Below are 12,631 nucleotides of genomic sequence, written 5' to 3'. Positions count from 1 at the left end.
TATTGATCCTCTACCTAATCACATGAACCAAGGCATGAAAACGAGTGTAGGTCACAATCAGCCAGGGTTTCGGGTGAGCTCATTGTGAAACCTAGCCCCACCCTATCATTTCACAATGAGTCCACTGTGAACAACCATCTTTGAACAGAGGTGGTGATTTACGACACCAACTGTCTTCCATCTACAATCTGGTTTTGAGATCCCTTCCCAGATGCCTTAACGCCCACTCACATCCTGGGCCATCTGACCTCAGGAAATTACATGATAGGGTGGGGCCAGGTTTCACAATGAACTCACCCGAAACCCTGGCTGATTGTGACCCACACCCGTTTTCACACCTTTGTTAATGTGATTAGGTAGAGGATCATCAGGGGGTCCTTTGTCCCTCTCGGTGGGACACTCCCACAGGGTTTAAATTTGGGATTCTCCATTTGACCCTAGAACTGAAGAAGCTTCTTGGATTCAATTCAAATCAATTTATACAGCGCCAAATCACAACAAGAGTCACCTCAAGGCCCTTTATATTATACAGTAGATCGTACAATAATAGATACAGAGAAAAACCCAACAATCATATGACCCCCTATGAGCAGCACTTTGGCGACAGTGGGAAGGAAAAACTCCCTTTGAACAGGAAAAACCTCCAGCAAAACCAGGCTCGGGGAGGGGCGGGGCCATCTGCTGTGATTGGTTGGGGTGAGAGAAGGAAGACAGGATAAAGACATGCTGTGGAAGAGAGACCGAGGTTAATAACCAGTATTGGGTAAGTTACTTTAAATTAGTAACTTAGTTACATTACTAGTTACTTCTATCAAAAGTAACTCAGTTACTTCAAGTTACTCGTTCCTTTCAAAGTAACTAGTTACTAGGGAAAGTAACTTTGGTTTTACTCAGACTTCTCTTGTTAATGTGTTGCTAACTGGATACCCAGCAAGAGTGCCAGTCTTCTAGCTTGCTTACTTGCCACAAGTGCACTGTGCCACCTACCAAAGGAAAAAATAATGTGCACATTTCCACGAGAGAAATCCCACGCCTGGACCGTCATTGACCACTGCCATGATTCTAGCCTACGTCACAGCGTCATGTGCGCTTTTTACATTCAACACAAAAACTGCAGTCGTGATGCTTTTGATTGTACTCAGAACTCAGAAATTCTGCCTTCCGAATAGGAAGATGTAGGTAACACCAGACTGCAGATGAGTTGCATACAGGGCTGGACTGGGACAAAACCACCACATATCCAGCTTTACAGCTGTGGCTCCAGCAAACATCAGCTGATACTAGAAATTTATATTAAATAAATTCTAACAACAGCTGATCAAACATGCTGCTGTTGTTTAACGTGACATCCGGTGGTTTCCTCTTTCTGGCGCAAAGCAGACGATAAATAAACAAGAGGGAAAAGCCGATCAGCTGATCATTGATAAGTTTCATGATTAAAGTAGCAACAGGAGAGGGAGGGGAGAGAATGAGAGAAGAAGAGGCAGCTGTGCAGCAAAGACACAGAATAACTTCAGCTTTGTGTCTTTTTCATTGTAGCTGAAGTCCGGACAAACTGTTCATTTTCACCTAAATACGAAACGCGTAATAATTTATCTGAATATGAGACGATTCCGTTTTTTACAGGACGGTTGGCAACTCTAATAATTAACCGTATGAACAAAATAAAGTTCAACATCAGTAACATAGCACCACCCAGCTGTATAGAAACCCCGTCATGCTAGCTAGCACACAGTACGAAAAAGTCAACACAACGAAAATAAACTCCAACTAAACTTGGTTTATATCTGACCCAGATAGACTGCAGGTCATAACTTCTTACCTGAAGTTCAGTTCACCTGACACTCGGAAGGGCGGCTGCTTCGGGTCTCTCCTCTTGCCTCCCCTTTCTCTCATCCACCTGCTGGCCTCCACCACTTGCTAATGTTACTGAATCTGTGGAAGCTCCGCGACAGCCACCACACGAAGTAACGAATAACGAGCCTATCTAAATCCCAGTAACGAGTAACGCGTTCCTGATTTTGGCATAATAACTAGTTACCGTGCTCGTTACCACAATAATAACGTAGTTACTGTAACGCGTTACTTAATAACGCGTTAGTCCCAACACTGTTAATAACAGATAGGATTCAATGCAGAGAGGTCTGTTAACACATAGTGAGTGAGAAAGGTGACTGGAAAGGAAAAACTCAATGCATCATGGGAATCCCCGGCAGCCTACGTCTATTGCAGCATAACTAAGGGAGGATTCAGGGTCACCTGGTCCAGCCCTAACTATATGCTTTAGCAAAAAGGAAAGTTTTAAGCCTAATCTTAAAAGTAGAGATAGTGTCTGTCTCCAAATCCAAACTGGAAGCTGGTTCCACAGAAGAGGGGCCTGAAAACTGAAGGCTCTGCCTCCCATTCTACTTTTAAATACTCTAGGAACAACAAGTAGGCCTGCAGAGCGAGAGTGAAGTGCTCTAATAGGGTGATATGGTACTACAAGGTCATTAAGATAAGATGGGGCCTGATTATTTAAGACCTTGTATGTGAGGAGCAGGATTTTGAATTCTGGATTTAACAGGAAGCCAAAACAGGAGAAATCTGCTCTCTCTTTCTAGTCCCTGTCAGGACTCTTGCTGCAGCATTTTGGATTAGCTATGAGGAAAAAAGGAAATTCTGCTTCCACAAACATAAATCAAAGGACATCATCTTCATCACAGGCACCAATTACCAGACACGTCAACTTAATAAAGTTTATTTGCCCCCTAATAAGTTTTTCAAAGCTTTAGAGAACAGACACTTCTCAGAGGAAGATCATTTCTGCTTCTTCTATCTGCAATGTCGTTCTTTCAAAACCACAAAACCCTGTTTTGACTTCCTGCCAACAGTGAAGGTGTCATGAATTGCTGTGTGGCAGGCAGGCAAGCAGGAGTGGTGGACCCAAAATGCAGAACTCAGACACGGAAGTAAAACTTAAAGCGCAGCTTTATTGGTGGGAAAAACCTCGTACAAACTAAACTCACTCAGAGGAACCAAGGACTGAAACACTGGAAAAGAAATACTAAACTGGAGCAGCAGACTAAACACTACAGGGAGTGCAGAATTATTAGGCAAATGAGTATTTTGTCCACATCATCCTCTTCATGCATGTTGTCTTACTCCAAGCTGTATAGGCTCGAAAGCCTACTACCAATTAAGCATATTAGGTGATGTGCATCTCTGTAATGAGAAGGGGTGTGGTCTAATGACATCAACACCCTATATCAGGTGTGCATAATTATTAGGCAACGTCCTTTCCTTTGGCAAAATGGGTCAAAAGAAGGACTTGACAGGCTCAGAAAAGTCAAAAATAGTGAGATATCTTGCAGAGGGATGCAGCAGTCTGAAAATTGCAAAGCTTCTGAAGCGTGATCATCGAACAATCAAGCGTTTCATTCAAAATAGTCAACAGGGTCGCAAGAAGCGTGTGGAAAAACCAAGGCGCAAAATAACTGCCCATGAACTGAGAAAAGTCAAGCGTGCAGCTGCCAAGATGCCACTTGCCACCAGTTTGGCCATATTTCAGAGCTGCAACATCACTGGAGTGCCCAAAAGCACAAGGTGTGCAATACTCAGAGACATGGCCAAGGTAAGAAAGGCTGAAAGACGACCACCACTGAACAAGACACACAAGCTGAAACGTCAAGACTGGGCCAAGAAATATCTCAAGACTGGTTTTTCTAAGGTTTTATGGACTGATGAAATGAGAGTGAGTCTTGATGGGCCAGATGGATGGGCCCGTGGCTGGATTGGTAAAGGGCAGAGAGCTCCAGTCCCACTCAGACGCCAGCAAGGTGGAGGTGGAGTACTGGTTTGGGCTGGTATCATCAAAGATGAGCTTGTGGGGCCTTTTCGGGTTGAGGATGGAGTCAAGCTCAACTCCCAGTCCTACTGCCAGTTTCTGGAAGACACCTTCTTCAAGCAGTGGTACAGGAAGAAGTCTGCATCCTTCAAGAAAAACATGATTTTCATGCAGGACAATGCTCCATCACACGCGTCCAAGTACTCCACAGCGTGGCTGGCAAGAAAGGGTATAAAAGAAGAAAAACTAATGACATGGCCTCCTTGTTCACCTGATCTGAACCCCATTGAGAACCTGTGGTCCATCATCAAATGTGAGATTTACAAGGAGGGAAAACAGTACACCTCTCTGAACAGTGTCTGGGAGGCTGTGGTTGCTGCTGCACGCAATGTTGATGGTGAACAGATCAAAACACTGACAGAATCCATGGATGGCAGGCTTTTGAGTGTCCTTGCAAAGAAAGGTGGCTATATTGGTCGCTGATTTGTTTTTGTTTTGTTTTTGAATGTCAGAAATGTATATTTGTGAATGTGGAGATGTTATATTGGTTTCACTGGTAAAAATAAATCATTGAAATGGGTATATATTTGTTTTTTGTTAAGTTGCCTAATAATTATGCACAGTAATAGTCACCTGCACACACAGATATCCCCCTAAAATAGCTAAAACTAAAAACAAACTAAAAACTACTTCCACAAACATTCAGCTTTGATATTAATGAGTTTTTTGGGTTCATTGAGAACATGGTTGTTGTTCAATAATAAAATTATTCCTCAAAAATACAACTTGCCTAATAATTCTGCACTCCCTGTAGGAACATAGAAGCAGAACACACAGCTAGTAGAGGTAAGAGGATGAACAGACGTTAACGACGCAACACCGAGTAGGGGAAGACACAGACACTAAATACACATAGCAGCAATCAAGGGAATGGCACACAGGAGGGGACACAGCTGGAACTAATGGGCATAACGAGACACAGACCTACAAAGTAAAACAGGAAACATACAGACTGTTTTACAACACAAAACTCGAGTACCCGTACAGAGCACAGAGGGAGACACAGGTAGGGAAAATAAACACGACAACCAAACCCCAAGAACTAATACAAAATCAGAATAAACTAGAAAATAATAATCATAAACTCAAAGCGCTGGGTCACCGACCCAGGACCATGACGGAAGGCTTGATGCTGGTAACTCTCAGTAAGGCTGCTACCGTCTAAGAACAGATCTGAACTGGTTCTTTTTTTAATCTATTAGTCAGGAGGAAAATTATATCAATCAATCAATCAAAGCTTTATTCGCCACGTGCAGGTTGCCCTACAGTGAAATGGGACCCCCGTCCGACCTTACACACACAACACAGACATCACATGGGGATACAAGTCGGAGATCGGTAGCATTACAGAAAAACACTGAAATGTACACTACAATGGGAAAATACAAGAGGAAAAAAAGAGACCTCTACTCATGCTGTGCTTCCATGGGAGGACACCATGAGAACAGGAAACAAAAGAACTCCTCTGCACAAAAAGCACATAAATGTCCACAGCACAACATTGTGAAAGACATGACAAGCCACAGGATTGGGTGGGGGGTGAGGAGTAATCCGAAGCGAACACACAGACTCGCCGTGTTCCCCCGCAGGAAACAAGCATTGAAGGCGTTTGGAAAGGGAGGGGGATGAGTGAGTGCTTATCAGTGTATATGTGTGTGTGTGTGTGTGTGTGTGTGTGTGTGTCCAGAGTTCAGCTGAGACAGTGTCCTTCACCCTGCCAGGCTAAGTAAACAGTCTTTCAGCCAACCCAGGTGGTCTTGCATGGAAGGGGAAGGAACAGACTAAACACAGTCGTTATCACGGTGTTGTTTTTTGGCTCCAGCCTCAAGACCGCCGCTGGTGCCGGGGGGAGTTAGGACGAATGCACCAAATGCAAACTTATGCTATTTAAACTTGGAAAAACATCTGTTTGTGTACATTACCGTGAATCATGAGACCTGGGTGATAAAGAAATACCAATCAAACCAAAAAACTCCAAAAACAACACAGACTACAAAACCAAATAAAAACTGAGTAATCTGAGCTCATGAGATCTTTATTTTCTGTTCTGAGACTTTGATGGGAGTAACAGTAATCACAGTGATTGTGGTGACAAATTTATTTTTTGAATACTTGATTTTCAAAATTCAATTTCTAATATTTCTTGTGTTGTGTTTTCTTTATATTTTATGTTTTTTCTGTACTGTTTTTGAATACCCTGACCCAGATTTAACAGAGAACAGCTGAAGCTGCATACCTGTGGTAAACAGGAAACTGTGGGTGGAAAGATTACTGTGAGAAAGATGCTGAAAAGGTGCCAGTTGCAGGGTATTCTGCCTGGCAGGAAACGAGACAGACTGTTTTCTGTCTTTGATGCTCCTGCAGTGTGATGTGCATCGCCTTTTCAAGATGATGTCTTGAAACATTTAAGAAAAAAAAAAAAAAAAAAAAAAAGATGATGTCTGTTTTCTTTTCCTTTCAGTAACTAACACAAAGATAGCTTTCATTCTTTTAATGAATATTTATTATTTCTTCTCACTCAGAAAGATTTTCCATCACAACTGTGAGCTGAGCTCTCCAGAGGAGGTGGTGACTGTTAAGTGTGCACGTGTCAGTATTGGCAGGTTCGTTTTAGTTGTAAAATTTTGATAAATGTCAGTTGCATTATCTACAGATGAAGATTTACACGTGTTCAAACATTTGTGTATAACTGAATATTAACAGTTAACATTCCACCCTAACACGTCCTAACACAAAGCTATCTGAAAAAACGTGCAAATACAAACTTGTAAAATTAACATTTTTTTTGGTTCAGTACTTTACAGTTGAATATATATTATTTAGAAAATGTTGATGTAAATTAGACATTGGTTTGTTTTTCTATTTACACTTTTTTGATGTGAAGATTTTACACAATTTTACTGTTAATTTCACAAACATTTTTTACAGTGTAAGTCAGGTAGGGAGAGATGAGGTGCGGGTGGACATGGGATAATTAAATGTCAGCGACTTGATTGGATGGCTGAAATGCAGAGATGTGACATCCATCCATCTAAGAGTCTGTTGTGGTCAGTGCTATCCTCTATGCTGATGCATGCTGGGGCAGCAGGTTGAGGGTCGCAGATGCTAAAAGACTCAATAAACTGATCTAGAAGGCTAGTGATGTTGTGGGGACGGAGCTGGACTCTCTTAAGGTGGTGTCAGAAATGCGAATGTGGTTGAAGAGAAGAATCATGGTGGACAACAGCTCCCACCCACTCCATGACATGCTTGCGAGTCACAGGCAAACACTCAGTGAGAGACTGAGATTACCAAAATGCACCACTGAATGACACAGGAAAATGACACCTGGCAGGTAGTGAGGAAATGCCCTGAGCGACCGCTGTAAAAACACCCCACTCTCTCTCTGCTCTGGAGTATGTCTTTATCACCTTGAGTGTGAGGCATCAAAGCCAGAGGCAGTGGAGGAGGAAGCATGGGTTGGCAGGGAGACAGAATCTGTTCTGGCAGAAGGTTTTTATAAGGGATAAGGGATATTTATAACTTTTATCTGCCTCGCTCTCTCCCATCTGTGTGTCAGTTATGAAAGGTGAGGGAGATCAGTTCTTCGAAGGAAGCTGGCTCATCCCGTGACGCCAGTTGATCTTTAATCTGATCATTTAATGCTTGAAGGAACCCACCTGCAGCGCATTTTCAGGCCAACACGTTTTGTCGGGGAAATCCACCACACTGCGATCACTCTGACGGGAGTTGATATAAATAATATAACGGTGTACAGAAAGAGGCAGAAATGTTGAGAGCGCAAGCAACACATAGAGAGCGAGCGCAAATGCAAGAACTGAGCGAGAGGGGCTGTTGTGTGTGTGTGTGGATAACAGCAAACACTGAAATACATTTTTTGCACGCAGCAATGAATTTTGTTCACTCGAATTTAGCTTTTCTTGGCTCAAAATAAATTTCTTTTCACTTCTCACTTTCTTCACACTTGCACCTGAAATGAAATAGTGGCACAAAAATAGCGCCATAATTTTGTGGCCATAGCAGGTAGATAACTTGTCTCTATAAATGATTTTATGCTTGTTATTTGTCTAAGTAAAATGCCTAACGGCTGCTGCTGTGCTCTGTATTGTTGTTTGACCCCTTTGAAAATGAACCTACAAAGACAACTTTTTTGTGGGCACATCAATTTATTTCATATTTCCAAAACACTCCAAAATTAGCATCTACTTTTTAACATTGCGAGTCTTACTGAAACAGTTCAAAACAATTCTCTGTACACTTTCAATGTCATGTCCGCTGAGGCAGATGTGTGGGGTTGGAGAATTAGGACCCAAGATGCAGGCAGCTGAGATACGAGTGAGTTTATTCATGAAGTGGAATACAAAGGGAAATGGGAAAGGAGTAGACGGACACTAATCAAAACCTAAACTGGAGAAAGCTAACAAAACACAGACCTGAAATGGCAAAGCAGGGAGACGTGGGCTGTTGACACAGAATGAAGCAGGGAATGACCACAGATGCCGGAGAGCCATAACGCAGACAAACCAGCAACTAACAGAGGAAAACACAAGGCTTAAATACAAAGAGGGATAACGAGGAAATGAGACACAGAAGGAGAGCACAGCTGGGAGTAATCAGACATCACGAGACACCCCAATACATAGACTGAACTTAGAGGTACAATATAACAGGCCCAAAACGCAAGAATAAACAAAGATACATCATGAAATCAAAGATTAACAATACAAAACAGAAAACACTGGGTCACAGACCCAGGACCGTGACATTGAAAGCCCTCTACCTATTGTTAATTCTTCATTAGCCAAGATAACCACCGTGAGCTGTATAGATCGTCTTATTGCCCTATGGGCACAAACGCAGGAGTAGAATGCAAAGCAAGCTTTAATATTGATTTTCCAGGTGATATAAAACCAGTGACAGAAAACAGGGAATTCAGGTAAATGCTTAGAATGATAAACACAAAGACTACAAACACAGGGGAACTTGGAGCTAGAAGGACGAGAAGAGACCGAGACAATAGATACAAGCGGTAATGCAGGAAACAGGTGGGGGACACATCTGAAATTAATGATGGCAGTTGAGACAAAATATATAATACAAAGCACAAGAGACAAAAGGCTACCAAAATAATTCAGAAGGACAGAGAAGTAAAGAAGAGAGAGGATAAAAGAAGAACATTTTACCAAAAATCCTGCTGCTGGATACTAACAGAAATGACAATTACTTGAAATAAATGAGCTGAGGTTGCTGAAATAACCATTAAACATACAGAGGAAACTGGAGATGATGATCATTGAAATTTAACACAATTTACATAAAATAAGTGCTCAGAGGTTTTTGGGATGGACCTGACTGCCAGGACTTGCTGCTAGAAGGACTTTAGACCTTGAGAATATCATATTGATAATGGTGGACTCAGTGTCGGTGTTTATATATCAATATTCCTACACCGCCCCCTGGTGGTTAGAAACACCCTGTGACATGCTTTTACAGCACAAAGCCTTTATGTTACCCAGCACTACTGCCAATGTTACGGTAAGTGGAGCCAGGTAAGGAAGATAACCTGGTCATTCTGCTTCTGTACAGGAAAGTGGCACATTAATGCTCACTAAAGCTGTTCACTGTTATAGTACTGACCTGAACCATTACATTAGAAATTACTGAGAGCATCAGGCTACAAAGTTTTTAAAGTATTTTCAGACAAAATAGATTTGTTGAAATGTAAAATATATTGAGCTGCATTAGTTAAAACAGAAGGGCACTCAAAGAACACATCTTCCAACAAGACCTGAGCTCTGACTCCAGATTTTAAAGAGAGAGACTACAATACTACTGATAATGGACTGTAGTCTTCTTATTTGAATATCTGAGCTCTTCACTAGGCTCTGTGAAACTTGACTGAAGTTTTTGTGTAATGTTACTGGAGAGGAAAACATACATCAGTGTAGATGGAGTTATTATTCTAACCTACACTTTGACAGTGTCTCCTAGTAGCATGAAGAAACACATAAATTCAAATGTGGACTAACATGGTTTATTTCATTTAACAACAGCCACACTACAAGTAAAATCAACCTTAGTTATGCCATTAATTATAAAACAAAAATTCTTCTTGTACAATTAATAAACAAAGAGTAAATAACAGCTTTAAAGCATTTTTTTTTACAATATGTGATCAGTTTAAATAATAAAAAATGAGTAAATGCTGTTATACTTGTTTGTTTGTTTGTTTTTTTTGTCCCGTTTGGATCTATAGCCAAATCAAAATCAAATCAAAATCAAAATCAAATCAAATCAAATCACTTTTATTGTCACAGCACATGTGTGAGTGAAATTCTATTCTGAAACAGCCGTCAGAATTGTTGTCTTAAGGCCAAGAAAGATGCCAAGCAGATTTATTTTTCCAAGTGGATCATCATGGCCTTGCCATATTGGTCCATTTGATTGACCTTTATTATAATTATGAATTTATTTTATTTTCAGTTGCTACAAACGGGACAAACATGACTGTGGGATAGGACAGGGAGAAAGAATGAAAGAAAGAGAGGGAGAGAAAGAAAACCAAAGGGGAGAAGAGACGGTGAGAAGGGGGGGAAGAGAGAAAAAAAAACAAAACACCTGGGTCACCTGTATGGAGAAAAAAAACAGAGGAGACAGCAAACAACAAAGAGCAACATAATAAGAAAAAAAAAGCACCATCACAATAAACTAGCTAGCAGTAGATATCAATAGTTACTAAATAATAAACGATATTGTGCAGCACGCAAGATAGACAGCGCACCGTGTGCTTTGAGGCAGCAGCCAAGAAAGCTTTAGTCCGCGTCTGTGAATACCCGTGTGTACACCTGTGTGCATACCTGTGTGGATCAGCATGCTTGCATTCCAAAGGTTTCTCCATGTAATGATCTGCTAGGGAGTGTGGGGGGGCCACAGCCCTGTCCTTTATGGTATCAAGCAGGTATGGAGGAGATCAAAACTCCAGACATCCAGAGGCCCCCAGAACACAAGAGACCAAGGAAGACCAACAGAGGGGCAGCCGCGCCACTGTCCCAGTAAGAGCTGAGGAGAGTCCCAGATGAGGGCTCACTCAGCAGCCGCGGAGCAGAAGCCAGGGGGGGTTGCAGTGACGCGCCCGTGAGCTCCGCCGGCAGCCAGCTGTGCCTGAGTGACCGAGCCCCAGGCCGAGAGGCCGGGGGCACCCCACCTCCAAAGTGAGGTGGGTGGGGAATAACTGTAATCTAAATACCACCTTTTTAAACGGTAACTGTAACGGGAAACACTTACTTATATTTTGTATTTTAAATACGTAACGACATTACATGTATTCCATTACTCCCCAACACTGCCTGTTATCCTGTCTTCCTTCTCTCACCCCAACCAATCACAGCAGATGCCCCGCCCCTCCCTGAGCCTGGTTCTGCTGGAGGTTTCTTCCTGTAAAAAGGGAGTTTTTCCTTCCCACTGTCGCCAAAGTGCTTTTTCATAGGCAGTAATATGATTGTTGGGTTTTGTCAGTGTTTGTTTTATTATTGTAGGGTCTACAATATAAAGCACCTTGAGGCGACTGTTTTTGTGATTTTGCGCAGTATAAATAAAATTGAAGTGAAGTGAATTGAACATGCAGGTTAAAGCTCCATTATGCAAAGAGGAAGCCACATATGAACATGACTATCCTTCCTGGACCAAAGCTCATTTAAAATGGTTTGAGGCAAAGTGGAAACTGTTCTGAGCTCAGACTAATCTAGATTTAAATTTTTTGTTGGAAAGCATGAACACTGCATCCTCTGGACTAAAGAGAATCAAGGACCAGAGCGTTTTATCAGCGCTCAGTTCAAAGCCTGCATCTCTGATGGTATGAGGGGGCATCAGCATCTATGGGATTGGCAGCGTACACGTCTGGAAAGTCACCATCAATACTGAAAGGTATCTACAGCTTTTAGAGCAGTATATGCTCCCATCTAGAAAAGTATTTTTAAGGGAAGGCCTTCATGTTTCAGCAGGATGATGCTAAACTGCATTAGACAAAGATGGGACAGCATTCCTCTCCCAGAAGTTGAGCTGCTGCTCTCCTCAGCTCACAGACGTTTATGCACTGCTGTTGCTGCACAGTAGAAACAATAGGTTTTATGTCTTTTGTATTGTGTTGTAGACTAAACATGCACACAAAACATGTGACATTTCATACCTGTGGTAAACAGGAAGCTGTGGGTGAAAACATTACTGTAGGAAAGAAACCACTTCTGTTGTGTGGTGCACGCTGTGATCATGAGGACGTGAGCCATAGCCACATGTGGGATGGGTGTGTGAAGGAAGTATTCTGGCTTTGATAAGATGCACTTAGAGTGGGATGTGCACTGCTTTTCCTTTGTTTTTAATCATTGTGCTCCCAAAGAGAAATTCAATTAATTTAATTTATAAAGCTCCAATTCACAGCAACAGTCACCCCACGGTGCTTTATACTGTAAGAGAAAACCCAAGAATCAGATGATCACATTTGAGCAAACACTTGGTGACAGTGGGGAGGAAAACCTCTCCTTTAGGAGGAGGAAACCTCTGGCAGAACCAGGCTGTGAGAGGGGCGGGCATCTGCTGCGACCAGCTGGGGGTGCAATGAACAAGGAAGGAGGGTATAAATCACGGGCCATCGTTCTCCTTTAATTAGAGGAAGTTGATAAAAATGAAATACATGACATGGTTAAATAACATAAGAGTCTGCAGTCAGTTCTTCAAACACAGGCATATTTA

The sequence above is a fragment of the Mchenga conophoros genome, linkage group LG12, assembly GCF_057382185.1.
Source record: "Mchenga conophoros isolate Kocher_MC1m ecotype Shallow Benthic linkage group LG12, M_conophoros_male_GT1.1, whole genome shotgun sequence".
Lineage (NCBI taxonomy): Eukaryota > Metazoa > Chordata > Actinopteri > Cichliformes > Cichlidae > Mchenga > Mchenga conophoros.
Note: the sequence above shows the minus strand (reverse complement) of the source record.